Below are 19,559 nucleotides of genomic sequence, written 5' to 3'. Positions count from 1 at the left end.
CCTCTGCCAGCCCCACCTGTAATCCTGACCCCCAGGCCAAGCTGACAGTTACTCTGAGCTCCCCCTATATTACCTCATTTAGGGCAGAAACTGATGCCACAGTGTACCTCAGGACTGTTCCTTTACCAGGAATGTTTTTACCCTCCAGACCTTGGCCTGGATGCTTCTGACAGGGCCCTCAGATCTGAGCTCCTCAGTGACACCTCAGAGAGGCCTTCCTAACCATTATGTCCTCACACTGGGGTGTCCTAAGTGTCCCCCACCCCAAAGCATTCTGAGGACCACAATAATACTACAGGACTAAATCATTGCTATTTTAGTGGACTAATTTAGAATTAGGACAGTTGATAGCATCTAACATTCCCACTGATCCTGCTGAATATGATACCATTCCTGTCTGAATGTGACTGACAGGATTTCCATTTCTGCAGCCCACAGTCTTCCAAGCACTTTTAATCATTTGTTGCTGTTAGGTGACCTTGAAAGTCCCTTTTCAATGAACTCCTAGTACTACCTCACTACCCAATGTTCAATTCTGGATGCTGACTTTTTTTTTTCAGAGCATCCATTTTATTATGGGATTGTGAGAAACAGAAACTTATTAGGAACCATGTAAGAGAGGAGAGAGAAGAGCAGAGCAGGGGAAATGTCCAGAAAAATCTCTGAGGTTTCCCCCAGGTGAGGCAGATCAGCTTCTAGTCTCCAGGCAGCTTCCGGTGTTTATTAGCTCAGTGATGAGTGTTCTCCTGACTGAAATTGTATGTGGAGGAGCCCAGGGCACTTTGCACATCTTGACCTCGGCGTCTACTTAAAAACAGGGAGACACATGTGATAAACTCTTAGTGACCGACTATACAGGACTTTTCTCTTGACTGTTGTGCAGTAGACCTCCATGACTTCCCCTTCCTCTGCCCTCTCCCTCTCCAGCTCTGGTAACCATCTTTCTATTCTACATCTAGTTGGATGTTTCTAGATTCCATCATGTAGGTGGAGTCCAGGGGGATTTGTCTTTCTGAAATACCATATATATCAACTAGCATGATTCAGTCATCCCACAGTGTGTACAGGTATACAGCTAAACACAACACAACTTGTGGTGAGCACTTCCACAATTCCTATAGTGCATGGGGACAAGGAGAGCACAAGTGATAATTGGGATGGGTGCCAACAGGATAAACAGGCATGCGGGTAGATGGACAAGGGAATGGTTCAGAGGAGGAAGAAGAAGGCTGTAGATAGGTCAGGATGCTTGCGGGGGCTATGGAGCTGGGTCTTGGGCTGTGCAGCCCCCATCTGCCACCACTACTGTAGTGGGGCTGGGGAGTCTACAAGCCCCACACTGGGGAGGGTGTCCATTTCCCCCCACCCAGTGCCCCAAGCCTTTCTGACCTACCCACTACCAATGAAGGTGGAGCAGTGGCACTTTGGCAATGTTCCCTTTTCCAGCCAGCTTGGGCACTCAAGAGCCTGCCAGCTGGAGGCTGCTGGGCAGAGGCTGCCAGCCTGGGCTGATGGAGCACAAGCATGCACATGTACACACACGGGTGCTGAAGCTCAGAGCTGCAGCTGCCACTGCTGCAGCACATCATTGCTGTGTGGCAGCTGCTGCAGTTGCAGCATGTCATGCTGAGGGCAACTGGCTTGGTGAGGCTTTTGGAGCCAGGCTGCCAGCTTGCACTGAGAGGCAGGGCCTTCACCCATGCCACATGCCAGACCCAGGACAGGAGCACCTGGCCCTCACCGCACCTCGGCCCAAGGGGCAGAGCTGGAGGGCCACACAGCCAAAATTCCCTGGTGCCTCAAGCACTAGGCCTGCTGGTAGCAGTGGAGGCACTCCTTCTCTGTCTCATATCCTCCTCCCACAGCCTGGGCAGTTGCACTGAGGTTTAAGTGCCTCCCATTTGCCCTGTAGAAACATGCCAGATGGCTGGGGGGAGGGGGAGTGAAGGAGGAAGGGGGGACTCAGCCTGAGTGCCTGAGTGCCAGGGCAGTGGGTGGTCTTGATTTCCCTGGGCCACTTGGCTGTTTGGTCCAGGGAGGTTAGAGACCGTAGCATAAAATATCTGTATAGCTATTTTGAGATAGCATGCCTATCATGAAGGAAGTGGGGGAGGAATGAGGGAGCTAGAAGAGAGGTAGAAGGTAGAAGGGAAAACATGTTGTGGTTTTAAGGTAGCCTGGCCTGCCAGTTGTCAATGAGCCCCAAGCCTTGCAGTGAGCATGAGTTGGGTGGGCAGACACTGCCACCCACCTTCACAACAATGGCCAGGGAGGCCTGCAAGTCAGATAGACAATGCTGGGTCCTGACTCCATGTGTCCCAGCTACTTTCACCCAGGGCAGAGCTCAGCCCATTCCCTTTTCACTGCAGAAGGAAAAATAGAAAACAGAATAAAGTGACTCTCTAAAGTGCAGAGTCTGAGGGCTCACCCTTTCTCCTGGCTGGCTCACCAAATGTTAATGGCCCTAGCGCAGTTGATCACAAGACTTTCAAATTCTTTGTGTTGCAGGGAAGAATCCATTGCAGGACACATTATAGGTGTAAATGGGAGTTTATAAAATGTTAGGGAAAGCGAAATACAAAGGGGAGCATGGTGGGGAGCAGGTGGAATCTGCCAGCAGAGAGGGAGAGCATCTCTTGTTAGGTACTTTTAAAACTTTACGCTACTCTGTGGGAAGGGAGGAACCAGGTTATTCCATCCAATAACCAATGAGTGGGGAGAGTGTGGGCAGTTCCTGGCCAGGTGAAGATGGTCTGGGCTGTCCCTGGACAACCTATATATGAGTCCTAAACTTTCACTATGTCTAGCCTGCCTCAACTCCACTATCAACATCCTGACCAGGATGGCAAGCAAGCGGTGAAGGCAAGTCAAGCACTACCCTCGAAGGGATCAAGGCCTCATGGTGAAGGATAACTGGACACAATTCCCCACACCACACAGCAAGAGGAGAAAAAAGGTGTATGCCACAGAGCCAGGGGTACAGGAGGGGAGACCAGAGAATGCAGGGGACCAGAAAGTGTAACAGAGAAAGTTTAGAAATATCTCCATGTTCAAATATATAAACTTTAACCTGTGAGGGCTGCTGAATTCTGGATCATAAATGCACAGAGAAAGGGGGATGCCAGAGACCAGCAGGCTACTTTCCCCTTATCTGTGTTCAGATACAAAGTCAGGTGACAACTGTGCTAGTCCTGCTCCCCTCACAACACCCCTTAAGTTTGAAGCCAGGTGAATGCTTTCCTGTTCTTTCACCTGGGGTTTACCGTGACAAATTAGGAACATCTCAGTTAGTAGAGGTGGCAGGTGGGTAGCCTCTGCCAGCCCAATGGGCAATGCTGACCCCCACCCTTTCCTGACCACTGCTTTAAGCTCCCTCTTTATTACCTTATTTAGAGGAGAAACTGATGCCACCAAGTGCATTCAGCCTCAGGCTTCTCTGACATTGTTGGGAGGTGGGAGGAATGTTGTTCTGATGTTTTAATTGAGCTCCAAACACATCTGCTGAGGTGTAGGTCTAATTCTAAGTTAAAGACATATTGAACACAGGCCCTTTAGAAGAAGCACAATTGCCCACTCTTTGGATCAGCCAAAACTGTCTTCCTGGGCCCTGTCTTCCTCCAGGAATGTGTCACCTTTCCCCATTGCTCATCAAAGCCCAAGGCCCAACCATCCTCAAGAGAGAGCCTGTGTCACAGTTAGACAAGGCTTCTGGGCCTGACCCCTGGGTACTCAGCTTGACTCCCAGCTATACTTGGACAGTCAGGTCACCTCCTCAGGCAGGGTTGTGAGACAGGAGAGTGGGGCTGACCGTGGGCCTTTCTGAAAGGGAACAAGAGAGTGAGGAGAGTGCATATTGTCTTGGGCAGAAATTGGTGCCCCACAGTGCCTCAGGACCATTCCTTCAGCAGGAATGTCCTCCCACGTCCTGCCCACAGACCTTGACTGCCCCTGACAGAGCTCTCAGGTCTTACCTCCTAGGTTCCATGATGACTCTGCCTCTCACTGAGGTGTCCTTAGTGTCCACCACCCCAAGGGGTTCTGAAGACCACACTAACACGAATTTTCTAGTTCAAGACTTCATCATGCTATTTTAGTGGACTTTAGTGGACAAAAATAGGACAAGTGATAGCACCTAATGTTCCTGAAGGTCATTCATAAGGTATCCATTTCTGCAGCTGGCTTGCAAGCAGATCACAACCTTGTTGGGACCACCAGGTTGTGCCATCATGCTAATCTTGAAACATGTTTTTAAAAAAGAGTCTTAATAGATTTTAAAAATAAGGATGATAATTGAGAATATAGAGTACAGGATTTTGAGGGCAGTGATGCTATTCTAATTGACATTATAGTGGTGGGTTTATGTCTATAAATTTGGCTCAACTCAGAGGATATGCAATACCATGAATGAGCCTTAACTGTAAAGTTGAGTGACTGTGATGTCATCTACCTTAACAGAGGGACTGCTGAGGGCAGGATATAGATAGTGCGAGAGACTGGGGGGAGGGAAGGGAGTGAATAGGAAATCTCTACTTGCTCCTCACTTTTGCTGGGCACCTAAAATTGCTTTAAAACAAAAGCTGATGTGTCTTTACATGGCAATTACAAAATGCAATATGGATCCTGTTGTATTTCTTTCTACAGGGCCCTATGTGGCCTGTATCAGTCCTGGGCACAGCCCTGCAGCATGGTTTGTGTACTTACTTGGGCATCACAGTCCCACCCCTCCTCAAACTGGATGGTGAATCACCAGAGTGAGGCTGGAAAGCATGTGAGGACAGTAAATGCTGTCCCCAGGACAGAACCCTCAGTGCAGCAAAGGTGGATTTCCTTGAGAACCAGCTGCTGCTTCCTGTTACCCTCCCTGGCCCCTGACCCCACACTGCTATAAGCTACAAATTCAGAAACTTTAAGTGCAACCCAGGTTGACACCCACCCCACCATTCCCAGGCAAGCTGCAAACATCTCTCACTGGGACACCCCAGCAGCATCTCCACTGATCCCCTGGTGACTAATTTTGTACAAAAGCCAGAGGGATGGGCACCTCTGAAGTCTTCCCCAGCTCAACCACAAACCCAATGTCCTTCCCATGGCACAGGCCCTGCAGGACCTGGCCACTATCCCTCAGACCATCAATCCCTTCCTCTTCCAGAGAACAGCAGGCTCCTCTTGCCCTCTCTCCTGTTCAGTTGCAAAACTGGTGACCACTGCAGTGGTCTTGCACTTGAGGTTTGACCCTGACTCATTAGGAGAAACTCAGCAGTGGTGGCAGGTGGGGTGGTCACCTACAATGGAGCCTATGCCAGCCCCTCCTGCAACCCTAACCCCCAGGCCTAGCTGACTATTGCTCTGAGCTCCCCCTTTATTGTTACCTCATTTAAAGGAATATTTTCACCCTCCATACCTGAGGCCTGAACTCCTTAGTGACAGGAGTTCCCTGACCACTACCCTCTCCCTGAGATATCCCTCACTGTAAGGCATTCTGAGAACACTAATTCTCTGGTTCACTGGGATTTTATCAGTGGACTTGGCTGTCATTTGTGTCTTGTTTTGCATTTCTGCAGCTGCCCTACAAATGGCTCACCCTTTCAAAGCACTTCTAATCATTTCTTGCTGTTGAGGTGGCCTTGAAAGTCCCAGTACTACATATCACTACCTGTGGGAGACCAGTAATTGAATGGACCAGAAGAAACGTTGACACAAGCATAACCCTGTCAAGGACCTCTGCGCTGAGAAGGCACGGCCCCAGCTTAAAAGAACTGGACAAGGTTCAGCATGGCTGCCTTTCATGGGAAACAGGACATGTTTACCTTTACAGAAGGATAAAGGATAGTCAGAATTGAAAAAAAACTTACCATAGTGTCCTTGTTCTGCTGACTACGTGACTTGGCCCATTTGAACCTAAATTGACTTCTCATATGCACTGTATAAATAAACGTACTTGGATACAGAAGGGGTCTCCAGTGTCTCTCATTAGGAGCATCAGACCCACCCAATCCCAGCTTTTCTCTATGTCTGACTTTGTATCTTTCTTCTAATCTCCAGTGGCCCCGAGTCATGTTAACTGACTTGCCCACACTGGCCATGACAGGTACCCACTGTTCAAACTCAGCATGTACAGCCCAATTCTGGATGCAAAGCAAGGGAACACATGAGATCATTTTTTTCAGAGCATCAATACTATTATCAGATTTGTGAGAAACAGGAACTTATTAGAAACTATGAGAGAGAGGACAGAAAAGAGCAGGTCTTAGGAAGTATCCAAGGAAAGTCTCTGATGCTTCCCTGAGGTGGGGTGGAGTGGCTTTTGGTCTGGTCTCCAGGCAGCTTGGGGCATCTTTTAGCTCACTGCATTCTGAACAGGAGGCTTTGGAAGGTCAACACAGTTCTGGGTGCTGTCCTGACTGGAATTCAGTGTGGAGGATCCCAGGGCAGGTTTGCACAGCTGTTTGATCCCCCATGCTTGACATCAGTGTCTACTTACAAACAGGGAGACATGTGAAAGACTCTTAGTGACTGAATTGTACAGGAGTTTGCTCTTGACTTTTTTCTCCCTTCTGTGCAGTAGACCTCCAAGATGATTTGACCAATGACTCCCCTTTCCTCTTCCCTCTCTTTCTCCAGCTCTGGTAACCATCTTTCTACTCTATATCTAGTTGGACATTTCCCGACTCCAGCATGTAAGTGGGGACCAGGAAGATCTATCTTCACATACCAGATATGTTAAGTAGCATAATTTAATTGTCTCACTGTGTGTACAGAGATACAGCTAAATACAGCTTCACACTCCATCAATGTGGACAAATCTTTGTCAGTGTCATGGGAAAGGGTATTACTAACAGCACACATTAACTAAAATGCAGAAATGGAGCTGACTGCATCACCTACTTGTCTTTCTGTCCATGTCTGGTGCCCACTCACCTCCCTGGCGCCACTCTGTTACTGGGGGTTATCTTTGGGTCTGGAAGACAGAAGCACATTCTCCAAATATAGCTGGCACTTCTCCTGGTCACTGCCTTCCAGCCCTGGCACTTGTCACCAGTAGAGGGTGGGATCCCACCAGGTGGTCTCTCTGTGTCACAGACAGGTGGTGTGTCCACACCATGGGGTTGCCTCAGGGAGAGATTTGTCTCCTTTGAAGGCCATACCAAGGTTGTTCACGGTGTTCCCAGTGCTGCTCCAGGAGGAGGAGGAAAAGGGGGTATCCACAGAACCATGCTGGGGGGCTTTGAGAAGAGTGGGGGTGCTCTTCCAAGGCATGAGGAGGGGCGTGGCAGACATGCTTCTTTGGTCACACCCCTGCCATGCCTGTGAGCCACCCTCACAGACTGGCACTGGTGCCCAGGGGACAAGGAGGTGATGGGGTGGAGGACTGGCGCACTGGCACTCTTTCAGGTGGGAGGGGAGGAGGAAGGAGGGGCAGGAACCTGGCAAGACAGGCCTGTGAAGAAGTGGCGATGTGCATCAAGGCCCTGGTGTTTCTGGTGCTGGAGCATGAGGTAGGTGCAGGAGGCCTCATCGTATCGTCTGCACAGCAGAGAGCCCCGTACCTGGGGAGGGCCGAAACCCATGTCTATCATGACTAGCATGATGGTGGAGTCCAGGCGGTTAGGGAGCATTGGGCTGGAATGAGTTGGTGGGCATTCCTCAGTGGTGCTGAGCCAGGGATGCAGCAGGATGCCCTCCATCTTGGGCCTCTGCACGGGGTCCTGGGTCAGCAGGCAGTAGATGAGGCTGCACCCTACAGCTGAGAGGTGGTAGGGGATGGTGAACCTTCCCTTCAGGACCTGTGGCTTGAGCTCCCGGTGGGTGGTGCCTTTGAACGGGAGCTGCCAGGTGACCATGAGGTAGAACATGACTCCCAGGCTCCAGACGTCCTCCTTGGGGCCATCATAGGTTTGGCCCAGGTAGACCTCTGGGGCCCGAAATGATAAAAGCTCTGCACAACAGTTCCAGCTTCTGGCTGGGCGTGATCCCGGTGGCCAGGCCAAAGTCTGTGAGCTTCACGTTGTCTGCCTCGTCCAGGAGGACATTGTTGGGCTTTAGGACCACTGTGCACGCCATCTGCCAGAACAGCCTCCAGGCCTCCGCCTCCCACAGGCGCCCGGAGTGGAGGATGCAGCACCACAGCGGTCCTCTGGCTGCTGCGTGTCCATCACCAGGAAGATGTGCTGCTGCCCCTCGACGACCTGAAACAGCTGGATCACCTGCGGGTGGTCCAGCACCCTCATCAGGTCCACTTCCGACCCACTGTCCCTTCTTCATGACTTTCACAACCACCTCCATCCCAGTGAGGAGGGGATTGGCCAGTCTCACTTGGCCAAAGCCCTGAGGGGCTCCTCATCGGAGAAGCTGGCCTCAAGGCCGTGGTGGCCTAGCCCCCTACTACTCACTACACATTGTAGACAGCAATACTAATGATGCTAAAAAAAAAAAAAGAAAGAAAGAAAAAGAAAACACTAAAAAAGTGCTTAAATAAATGAAAAAATAGAAAAGAAAATCAAAAAAGAAAAGTGAAAAAAATAAGCAAAATAAAAAACAAAATCCCAAACCAACCACCACAAACAAACTCAGGAAATGGGGGATCAATATGGGGTTATGGCCTCTTCTGCTGGCTGCTGAGTCTTCTGCCACTGGGTCTAGCACTTTGCCCTTTGTAGTGAGGGGCCTCCTTCATGGCCACTATGGAGCACAGTCTCACTCCCACTGTGCAGAGCTTAGTGGGTTTCAAGCCCCAGCCCTGTTCCTGGGAGTGAAAGTAGGAGGCCCTAGGCAGAACCTCTTAATTTTACCTGCAGGCTGTAGAGAGAAGGTTCCATCTTCCACCCAGAGAGCCAGGCCTCCCCAGTCCTCAACTGTGACTACACCTTGATCTTGGATTTCTTGCCTCCAGAGCTGTGAGCAATCAATATCTGTTGATTTCGCACTAAGGGTTTATGGAATTTTTGTTAGAGCAGCCCAAAAGAAACTAACCTGTAATTCTGAGTACTGAAAATGTGTGAACTACCACACATTAGAACCATGATATTTGTGATTGGTTGGGTTAAAAAACATGCATTATGAAAAAATGACCTGTTACTTTAAAAAATAGACCTGTCATCAGAATTGTTATTATCAGTAACAATTGACATACCATCAGACACCTGTGACAGGTTTTTAATTTGTTTTGTTTTTTTTTCCTAATCTGTGCTCTGGCTATATTGTCCAGAGTGGTCTCAAACTCCTGACTAGCAATCTTCCTGTCTCAGCCCTTACAAGCTGGGACCTTAACCATTTGGAAACAAGCTCAGCTTGAAACCTGTTCACTTTTTAAAATATGACTTTTTAATAGGATTAAAAATAGACATGAAAAGGTAGCGCACAGAGGATTTCTGGGAAAGGAAGTTATTCTGTATGAGATTAGAAGAGTGGGTACATGACAATAGATTTTTCCAGCCCCTCAGAATGTGCAACACCAAGAATGAGCCCTTAACTGTGAACCTGAGTGATTGTGATGTCACCATTACAGAGGGACAGCTCTGGGCAGGATGTTGACAGAAAGGTTTTAAGTCTGGAGGGGGACAGAGAATGAATGGCAATGTTCTATTTTGTGCTTACTTGCTGGACACCTAAAGCTGCATTAAAACAAACTCTGTTTAAAGGTGTTTCACTTGACTTGTTTTGACATGACAATTATTATTTTTTTATTATTCATATGTGCATACAAGGCTTGGGTCATTTCTCCCCCTTGCCCTCACCCCCTCCCTTACCACCTACTCCGCTCCCTCCCTCTCCCCCCTACCCCCTCAATACCCAGTAGAAACTATTTTGCCCTTATTTCTAAGTGAAGGAAGTGGAAAAAAGGCACTTCTGGAATCCTCACTGGAAATATGAGTTAGGGATCATTTCATTAAAGAAATGATTCATTAATGAAAGATTAGTCTGGAATCGGATATGTGTGCCATGCTACACTGTCTTTTCATACATACTGTGATTATATGTCAGAAAATATCAACTTCAGAAGGCAGAATCAGTGTGTCATCACCTTACCCTGGAAAGTTTACGGGTGGAGGGAAAATGCAGGTGCTGCGTGCCTAGATGTAACAGGAAGTGCAAAGCATCACATAGGAAGTAATCCTTACAGAAATACTTAGCTTGAATCTGATCAAGCCATTACACCCAACTTCCACTTCATATGAAATATGGGAGAAAGAGCAGGTTCAATGTCATCATGAGAAAACCATGGGATAAACCCAGGGCTAGATCACTATTTTTTTGTCAATATCATGGAAGAAAAGGAAAAGGGATTGGCAAGATTCTTACAGGTAAGAAAAGATATAATCTATCACAAAAGTTTGATCCAAAAGGATCAAACAACAAAACAGTTGTAAGATATTTTTGGAAGAAAACTGGATTGAATATGATATGTGAACTTGGCATGAAAAACTTATCAGTTTGGTGTGTTCCCGGTACTGTGGTTATGAAGGGAGATGCCTTTGTTTTTTCAAGACTGTGGGAGTATTTAAAGGATAAAATATGCTTTTAAGTTACTTTAAAATATTTAATAAAAACATATTATGAGCATACATGGGAAAATGTTCTGTTTTCCCAAATCTTTGGAAATTCTCTTAAAATGTTGGATAGATACATTTATTAACTCAGAGAGAAATTCCCTGATTATGTCAGCCAGTTACTCTGTCACATCACCTTATTTTCTTTTTCTGGCACCAATCATTTTGTGAGATTATTTATTGAGATTCTGATACCTCCACTAGAATGTTGGCTGGATCAGGGTAGGGACTTTCTCTGTCACTACTCATCTCTGTGGTCCTCTGCAGTCAAATGCTCCACCCCTGAGCTGTACCTCCTCTCTGTGGTCCTCCGAACAGTGCTTAACATATACTAGATCAAAGTTTTTAAAAAACTGATTAAAATAGATCAAAGATTTATCGCTAGAAAGTCAGGTAGGAACAAATTATGAAATGGCAGGAAGAGTAAGAGAGAATTAAACTGTGGTCATTAGGCAGTGAGACGTCTCAATAGTTTTCAGCTGGGCTGAAGTGACATGTCCAAATTAGAGCATGGTTCCTCCACCCCTGTAGTGACTTTCCAGTCCAGGTGCTTTGCGTGTGAAATGTAGCAAACCTTCATTTCCATCATTGCTTTGCAACAGATAATATTTTGTAGAACAATTTAGCACAATGTAGCAACTCCTGTGTGCCCATAACCTCTATGGTTATGAATTGGGGGGGAGGTTGAATTTCATCAGAAAAGCTGATGTCAGAGACAGGTTTCTGCTCAAATTAAAGAATCCAAGTGGTTTATAAATTTGTTTTCAGGTAATATTAATCCCTTGAGATACTTTTGTAGAATTGTGTAATTGTAAACTGCCATATACAGTACCCTGTACCTCCACCCCAAGGCATTCTCACTCTCAATGATTCTTCTGGACATCCATAACAAATCTCTTCTGAGTGAGTACAAACTGTCTTCCTATTTCCTTCATCTCTTTTCATATTCTGCTCCCTCCCACCCTGCCCTGTACATGCTCTTGCCTGAGATGGTAGGTGCTCAGTGGATCACCAGGGAAGAGAAAGAATCCATGGCTTACAGACACGCACAAAAATTCTTCATTAATCTGGCCTTCTACACTGGGGTGGCATAAATATTCCAATTACTTATTCTTGCATAGCAAATCACTAACATTTGGCAGCATGAAACAAGCATTTAATTTTGCAGAATGTGTGCAGATTCTGAAGTTGAACAGAATGCAACAAGGAAGACTGCTCTCTGTTCTTCAGCTTCTGAAGCCTCAACTGGGAAAACCCAATAGCTTGTGGCTGGAATCATCTGGAAGTTTTCTCCTTCTCATACCTGAGTTTGGACGACTCAGCAGCTCAGCTCAGCTGGAATTTTAAACACAGTGCACACACGTGGCCTTGTCACTGACTCGGGCTTCACCATGGCATGGTAGCATATGGGTAATTACACCTCTTACCCAGTAGCTCAGTCCTCCAAGAGAAGGTTCCACTGACCAAGGGTAGAAGTTAGGAGGTCGCATGGTATCATTTCCGTTGATTCCATTGGTTGATGTGTGTCATGAGTTTCCTGAGACTTAAGGGGAGATGTCCTGTACTTAAGGAGGAGAATTTGCAATCTTGTTGTGAAACTGCCAAGGCCGGCAGAATAGTACACCCTCAGGAACACCACCCCAAGCAGCTCTTTAAAACGCACATGCTTAGTCTTAGCAGAGCAAATGTGAGGCCCAGCTGTGGTCAGCATGTTTGTCCTTTTATCTCACATTTTGCTCTGCTGTCCTTCTTGCACAATGGGGAACAATTTATACACGTGTCATTTTATTATCCCAGGTAATGAAATTTTCTCATTGTGCTTTACAAACATGGATACTGCAAATTCTTCAGACTAGAAGAGTGAAATGATCAGTGGATCAAATGATCAATGGATAAATAGTTCCTTCTCAGCTCCATTTGATGATTTTGAACCACTTTCTTGGGCAGATTTCTTGTTGACTTTATTGGCTCCCATAGCCTGGCCCATTTATGATGCTTCCACTCTGAGATGTTGGCTTTGAGCAACATGAACTGCAAACACAAACTTTCAAATTGTACCGACAGTCCAGCCTAGTCAATTAATTATTGAACAGTCACTACCAAATGCTGTTAAGATGTGTGCATGTAACAAGGCTACTCTGATGTCCAGCCCTTTCAAGAAAGTAATTCTGTAAGGAAATTGCCTGTGATAGCTGTGGTGGACTCAACTGGGTGACAGCCTTGTCATGGCAATCAATACGGGAACAAAAAAATCAAATATTAATGAAAGATGGATTTGCTCACCGAAGATCAGTATGTTTTGTAAATGCCATTTTACTTCCACTGTCTGCTTTCCAGTCAAGGCTGAGTAGAAGCTCAATGACACTAAACTCAAGGTGACATTTCTCATTTCAATTATTTCCTAAAGTGTCTTCCCCTGCCTCTTTCTCCCTCCTCTTGTCAAGAACTGCAGGTGACATAATGAAATACTCCATCAACTACAGGGTCTGGCGAGGCAGTAGAGAATTTTGTTGAGCTTTCTAAATGTAGGATACATCCTAATTGAGAAGCCAGAATGAGACTGAGGGGAGGATCTTTGCCCAGGATAAAAACACCAAGATAATTTTACCTCAATAGAAAATTAGTTGTTATTAAGTTAGAAACCTCGAGAATTAAATCATAAGAATGACTATAATAGCTCACACATCTTAAATACCTTTGCTGGATATTGTAATAGGATTTCTTATTTCCTGAAGAATTGGTGGCCATTATTTTTGTCAGTTATGGAATCTGTTAACCTTTTTGTTTTTGATTGTTTTACATAATGTGGAAACAGCTAGAAGAAATCAAGAGGTAACAGGAATAATTGTTTGGTGTTAGGTTGGAGATAAATTGTTGAATAACTTCTGGATTAGCTCTTTTGATTTTGTTGAGCAATTAATAAATAACTTTTTTTTCAGTCATCAATAACATTTTTATTTCAGGTACAGCTGCAGCGACACAGAACAATGAATTTTTTAAGACTAGTTTCATTTCAGGATGGCTTCTGTTACATAAGGAAGTATTCCACACCCCATTTTTTTAAACAAAATAATGAACTCAGAAATCTGTAGTAACTTTTAAAGATGTACTTATTTCCAAGTCAGATTACATCCTAAGGTTACAAAATAGTGTAGATTGCATCCATTTTTTTCCTGTAGTAAAAAGAGTGTGTATGTTAAACTCATATTATCCTAGACACACACGTAGGAGTGTTGCCTGACTGGGCTACTTTCAATTGTATTGGTTCAAATTACCCTCTCAGAAAAAGTAGAGATTCAGAAGGGCTTTAGTTTTTTCTCACTATATTTCAGTTGTTTTGTTTTGGGGGGGATGGTAATGGCTATTTCCATCAGCAACATAAACACACAGTATTTCCATTTACTTTGACCTCCTAAATAATCGATAATTTTGCCTGCTCTTTTTCTTCTCACTGGTCAAGTATTTGGTTAAATTTATATTTTTTGCAGTTTTATTAAAACACTAAAAAATTTAAGACTCTTAAGGCACCTAAGATTTCATTTTAAAACTAAAAGTAACATCTAATTATAACTCTAACTGAGAAGCAAATGTATGGCTTGACTTCAGTGAATTGTCGTATTTCTGGAAAACTGATGCTGTAAGACAAAGGGTGGGGGGGACTAGTAAACTTCATGAGCAAGGCACTTACTTCCTGCAGATGATCGTCGCAAACCCTAAACTATGATAAGTGTGTTTCAGCCTCTGGACTAAACTCGTAAGGACTATCAACCAAACGCGTTCTCAACAGTGAAGTCAGCAAACTGACAACAAACCCTGTGGATAATGCAATCAGCCTGCTGTTCCAAGTGACCTGCCAGCAGCAGCCAGGTGCTCACTCATCCTCCTCCTCTTCCTCGATGACAGCAGTGACCGTGAAGCTACTGGGCTCCGAGGCGGGCTCACATTCCAGAACCCCTTTGTGCTCTCATTGCTCCTAGGAGAGCTGCTGGACAGGGAAACCAAGCCAGAATCCTGACTGCTGGGCGGCGAGAACACTCGCTTTGGCTTCCGAGCAGGAAGGGCCATCCTCAAAAGTGATCTGGGACACGCTGTGGCCCAGGTAGGAGGGGGACGCATAGTACGAATGCATCCTGTGCTGGAGCTCCCTGCATGGCGGTTCTCTGAGTCTCATCTGCCACTGGTTTCCCGCCTGACCAGGCACATAGGGTGCCGGAAGGCTCCGAAGGCTATTCTTCACAGGGGATCCCCCAAGGGGACTTCCCACACCCCAGAAGAGCCATCAGCAGACAAGGCCATGGAGTACTGCGGGTCGTTGCACAGGTCGTTGCAATATGGGGACAGAGACGGCTGCTAAAAGCTGCTGTAGTCAGTGGAGTCGGACACCAGGTCAGGTGCGTTCTCCACGTGTCCTCTGCTAGTGAGAGCAGGAATATCCTGGATGACCAGGCGTCCCTCTGAGGCCACAGTGGTGGGGGTACTGGCCGGTGGAGGCTGCGAGGAGCCACTGCCCTCGGTCATGAGGCACTGGTTGCCACCGTTGCTCCCTCTCTTGACCAGCAGTTCTGCCGCTCTGGGCAGTGGCACGGGGTGGCGGATGCCCAATTCCTCCTCTTGTGCCTGCTGCCTTCTCGGAGCCACCTGTGCGGCCACCCCGCGCTGCCTCGGCGATCAGGTTGCACTTCTTGCACTGGCAGTGCCGCCACATGCAGAAACGCTTGTGCCCCGAGTGGCGATGCGGAGCCCTGGTTCCTGCAGCGAGCGCACTTGGGCAGCCGCGGCGACTTCTTGCTCATGGCGCCCATGCCCGATGCCCCGTTAATAAATAACTTGTTGAAAAATGGTCTAAATGGAGGAACCTAGGTTGACCCCCCCATTGCAGCCAGTAACCGTTGCCTCTCTAGACAAACATGGAATAGTTATTGTCATTTTGGTCAGTTTCCCAAATATTCTGAATGGTATGACTTCTATGTTGATTTTGAGTGGATAGTGATCACTCTTTTGGACATAGACTATAAACAGATTACTTTGTAAGTATTTACTAAAACAGTATATTTAATAAAGAAAAATTAGACAGCCTTTGTTATTTTATTAACTTCGACTTGAATTTACAAAGATTTAATTGGAGATAAGAAGGAGCAATAGGTACAGGAGGAGACAGGGCTTCAGTGGCGAGGCTTTCTGAGGCAATGAAGTTTTCTTTTGTGGCCCTGTCTGAAAGAAGAGAGGGATTAGGAAGGGAGGATAGTCTTCCTTTGCTTCCCTCCTTTCTCTGTCTCCCTCTGTGGTGGAGAGAATAATGGCTCATCAAAGATGTTCATGTTCTAATCCCTGAATCTTTGAATGCATACCTTGCATGGCAAATGGGCCTCTGCAGGTGATGAAGTTAAGGATTTCGGAGTGCACACAGCATCCTGGATGACCCAGGTGCCCCATGCAATCACAAGGGTAATAGAAAGGTGGGCAGTCTGGAGTAGAGAAAGAGGGGGAAGTGGGAGTTATGCTATCCCTGGTGATGCCACCTGAAGTCATAGGAAACAGTCTCTTGGAAGCTTAGAAAAGCAACAAATGGATTCTTCCCTAAAGCCTCCAGATGAACAGAGCCCAGCCATGCTGTCATCTGGGTTATAGCCATATCAGACTCGTTGGATTTCAGTGCTGCAGAACTGCAAGATAATAAGTCTATATGGTTTTAAGGTACCAAGTTTGTAGTAATTTATTACAGCAGAAATAGTAAGTGAACACAGCCTCTCTGGTCCTCTCTTAGCCACTCTCTCTGCTTCCCTTAGTTGTTCACTCATAGCCTTCCCCTTTCTCCTTGCTTATTCTGTCCTTTCCATGTGGGTGGGGCCAGTTGAATGATAAAGCATTAACTGCCTTAGTCAAGTGCTTTCACCAGAATAAGAAGAGATCACAGAAAATGGTAGTGTATGAAGGTCTTGTTAAGGAGGTGACATGTATGTAGAGATGTCAATACTGAAACAAAGCTATGTGCAAGGCAAGCGTATGAGTGGGTGGCATGGAGTGGGCTGGGGTGAGTTGGAAGTATTGACTGTCTGTCCAGAGAGAAGGACCAGCATGAGGCAGGGAAAAATAGACAAAGGCTTACAGGTTGATTTTTAGGTATAACACTCAGTCTTTTTAGACTGTAATGATTCTTTTAACCTCAGTGAAAAAAAATTAATATCTCTCCCACATGGAATTTCAAGCTCCTCTCTACATTTAACTTTAGCTGCCAAAATTCTTGTTCTTTGAGAAATTGGGAAGATGTGATTAATTGGTTTGGTTTCAACTTCCATTCCACATTGGGCAAGGAAGTAATGTGAAGGTCTAGGGGAAGCAAGAAGCTGGCTTTGCTTTGAAGTTGCCATGCTTAGTAGCAGTCTCCTTATCTGAAGCCTAGTTAGGAACTCCGGATGACACAGGTTATTTTCCACCCTCTTTCCATGTTTAAGCTTAGTTTAGATTCCACTCTTTCTGTGTTTGAAGTCTTAAGGAGAACTCTCTCTAGAGATCTCACCTTCCTTTGATACCATCCCAATGATGGTACCAGGTCAATGGACTGATGCCACTTGTTATCCTCTTCTCTCTCTCTGTTATGAATTCTATTCCTCCCTACTAGAAAGTGGAAGCTTGAGAGGCTATCATGGATGATTCAAATCAGTAAGTGCATTCCTTTGTATTAAAAGTTAATTGTAACCAACAGGTACTTTTTGTCTCGAACATGGATAATTTGTTTTTTGATTGTTTCTGTGGTTGAGTACCAGATCCAAGGCTTTGACTTATTTTAGCAAGACATTGCATATAGGAATGAGGAATACCTGGGATAACTATTGAAAATATATTATTTCATTTACAAAGAAACGTTGCCTAGGTTACTTATTTTCTTCGATTTTTTTATAACTGTGATCTTTTCTTTTTATTTTTTTCCAGTGGTAGGGATTGAAATGAAGCCCTACACATGTCAAGTGCTCTACCACTGAACTATATTCCCAAACCTCATTTTCTTAGGACAGGGTCTCCCTATGTATGTCAGGCTAGCCTAAAACTTACTATGCAGCCTAGACTGGCTTCAAACTCACCATCCTCCTGCTTCCATGTCTGGAGTGGTAGGATTACAGGTGTGTGCCACCATTTTGGGTCCTCACTACAATCTTAAAATTGTCCTGTTTCATGATTGGATGTTGATCTCATTTTCCATGTCTTCCTGGACTTCTGCTATTTACTCCAACTGCCTATTGAAAAGTCCTTTGTAGTATCCTAGTAATTAAATTTGGTTACTTTCCACCACCCCCCATTTCTGTCTGTCTGTCTGTTTCTTTCTCTTTTGATGGAACAAGGGTTTGAACTCAGGGCTTTGTACTTACTAGGCAGGTGCTCTACCACTTGAACCATCTCCAGCCCTTTTGCTCTGGTTATCTTTGAGATAGGGTCTCCCTTTTATGCCTTGACAAGCCTGGACTAAGATCCTCCTATTTATGCTTCCTACTGAAGCTAGAATTCCAGTGTGTGCCACCACACCCACCTTTTTCTGTTGAGATGGGGTCTTAGAAACTTTTTTGCTTGGGCTGGCCTAGATCTGCAATCCTTCTGATCTCAGCCTCTTCAGTAGCTGGGATTACAGATATGAGCCACTGTACATGGTCTCTAAATATTTTTAAATTTCTTTACATGAGGCCTCATAGGATGTCCTTTCTTTCTTACAATTTTTTCTGTCAATAGCTTATGTTTTCTTGTTATCATTTACGTTAATTTTTTTTCCTCTCTAAATGTCCCTTCTCTGGATCATCTTCACCTAAATTTAAGAATTCCACTAAGTCCTGTCCTTTATTATATTTTCTGTTTTTATACTTTCAACCTGACAATCTCATGGCATTTCTCTATGGGTACCACATTGATCCTTCTTACCTCCCAGTGAGAACTCTTGACTAGGCTGTTTTTCTAGCTGTAGATACCAAATATGTGTGTCCAAGGGTTCTTCTGGTGGTTGTTAGGGGGCTTCTAGAACCACTTCTCTTATCCCTCCATCTAAGCTAGCTATCGCAAGGCTCAAGTTTTTATTTCCCCATCTGTGGACCATAAGTGTCATGTAGCTTATATTCTAGGACTTTGAGCACCATGCCTGGCCTAGAACATCCACCATTGACCACTGGTGGCTTCTTCTACAATTCCCCCTAGACTGGTTTCTAAGTCATTGGAAATGATTCCAGGAATCAGATAGAAGCTTATATTATACCACTATGGACACTAGCAGTGCCTATACCACTGTCCCAGATAGGCTAGTATTGTGATCGGCAGTTTGATTCATTGGGAAACTGTTAGTCACTTGAAATAACATTTGCCCTTCTGAAGGATGAGGTTGACCCTGTAGTTGTAGATCATGAAGCCCCAATAAAGACCCTGGAAACCAAGGCTAGGTGAATTTACCTGCTTGGTGACAGCCAGTCAGGGCCCCTTATCCAAACTGCTTAGGATCCACAGTGTTTAGGAGTTCAGACCTTTTCAGACTTTGCAATATTTGCCTGTATACACACTGAGCAATCTTGGTGGTGGGACCCTAGTCTAGACATGAAATTCATTTGTTTCATGTGTGTCTTGCATGTACAGTCTGAAGGTAATTTTATCTGGTATTTTTAGTGCCTGTGTTTTGACTGTGACTCATCACATGAGGTCAAGTGTGGGATTTTCCAGTGCTGTCATGTTAGTTCTCGAGTCATGTCAGCTTTCAAGGCATTTCAGGTTTCAGACTTTTAGACAAGGGATGCTTGACTTATAGTATCACACTTCAGTGCTGGGAAGGTAATGCTGTCCCCCGGGGAGAGGACAAGTGGAAGGTCTGTATTTGACACTTTGCTGGACTCTGTCCATCCTGATGCTTTTACATTAGGTCGTTTGATTCTTTTAAAGATTTTTAAAGGCCTGGTAATTTTAATTCTTTCTGGACAACAAACTTTCACTGTAAGTGTACAGCTTCCAGTGAGTTCTGAGGGTCCTTCTGGTGAGTGATCAAACATG

General features: G+C 45.5%; 1 pseudogene; it reads right to left on the bottom strand.

Moving 5' to 3' along the window:
• Positions 1-14,148: 14,148 nt before the first annotated feature.
• LOC109674612 (doublesex- and mab-3-related transcription factor 1 pseudogene) lies at positions 14,149-15,080 on the bottom strand (annotated as a pseudogene).
• Positions 15,081-19,559: the final 4,479 nt, after the last annotated feature.

The sequence above is a fragment of the Castor canadensis genome, chromosome 13, assembly GCF_047511655.1.
Source record: "Castor canadensis chromosome 13, mCasCan1.hap1v2, whole genome shotgun sequence".
Taxonomy (NCBI): domain Eukaryota; kingdom Metazoa; phylum Chordata; class Mammalia; order Rodentia; family Castoridae; genus Castor; species Castor canadensis.
The sequence above is the reverse complement of the archived record's forward strand: the minus strand, read 5'-3'. Positions and strand labels throughout refer to the sequence as shown.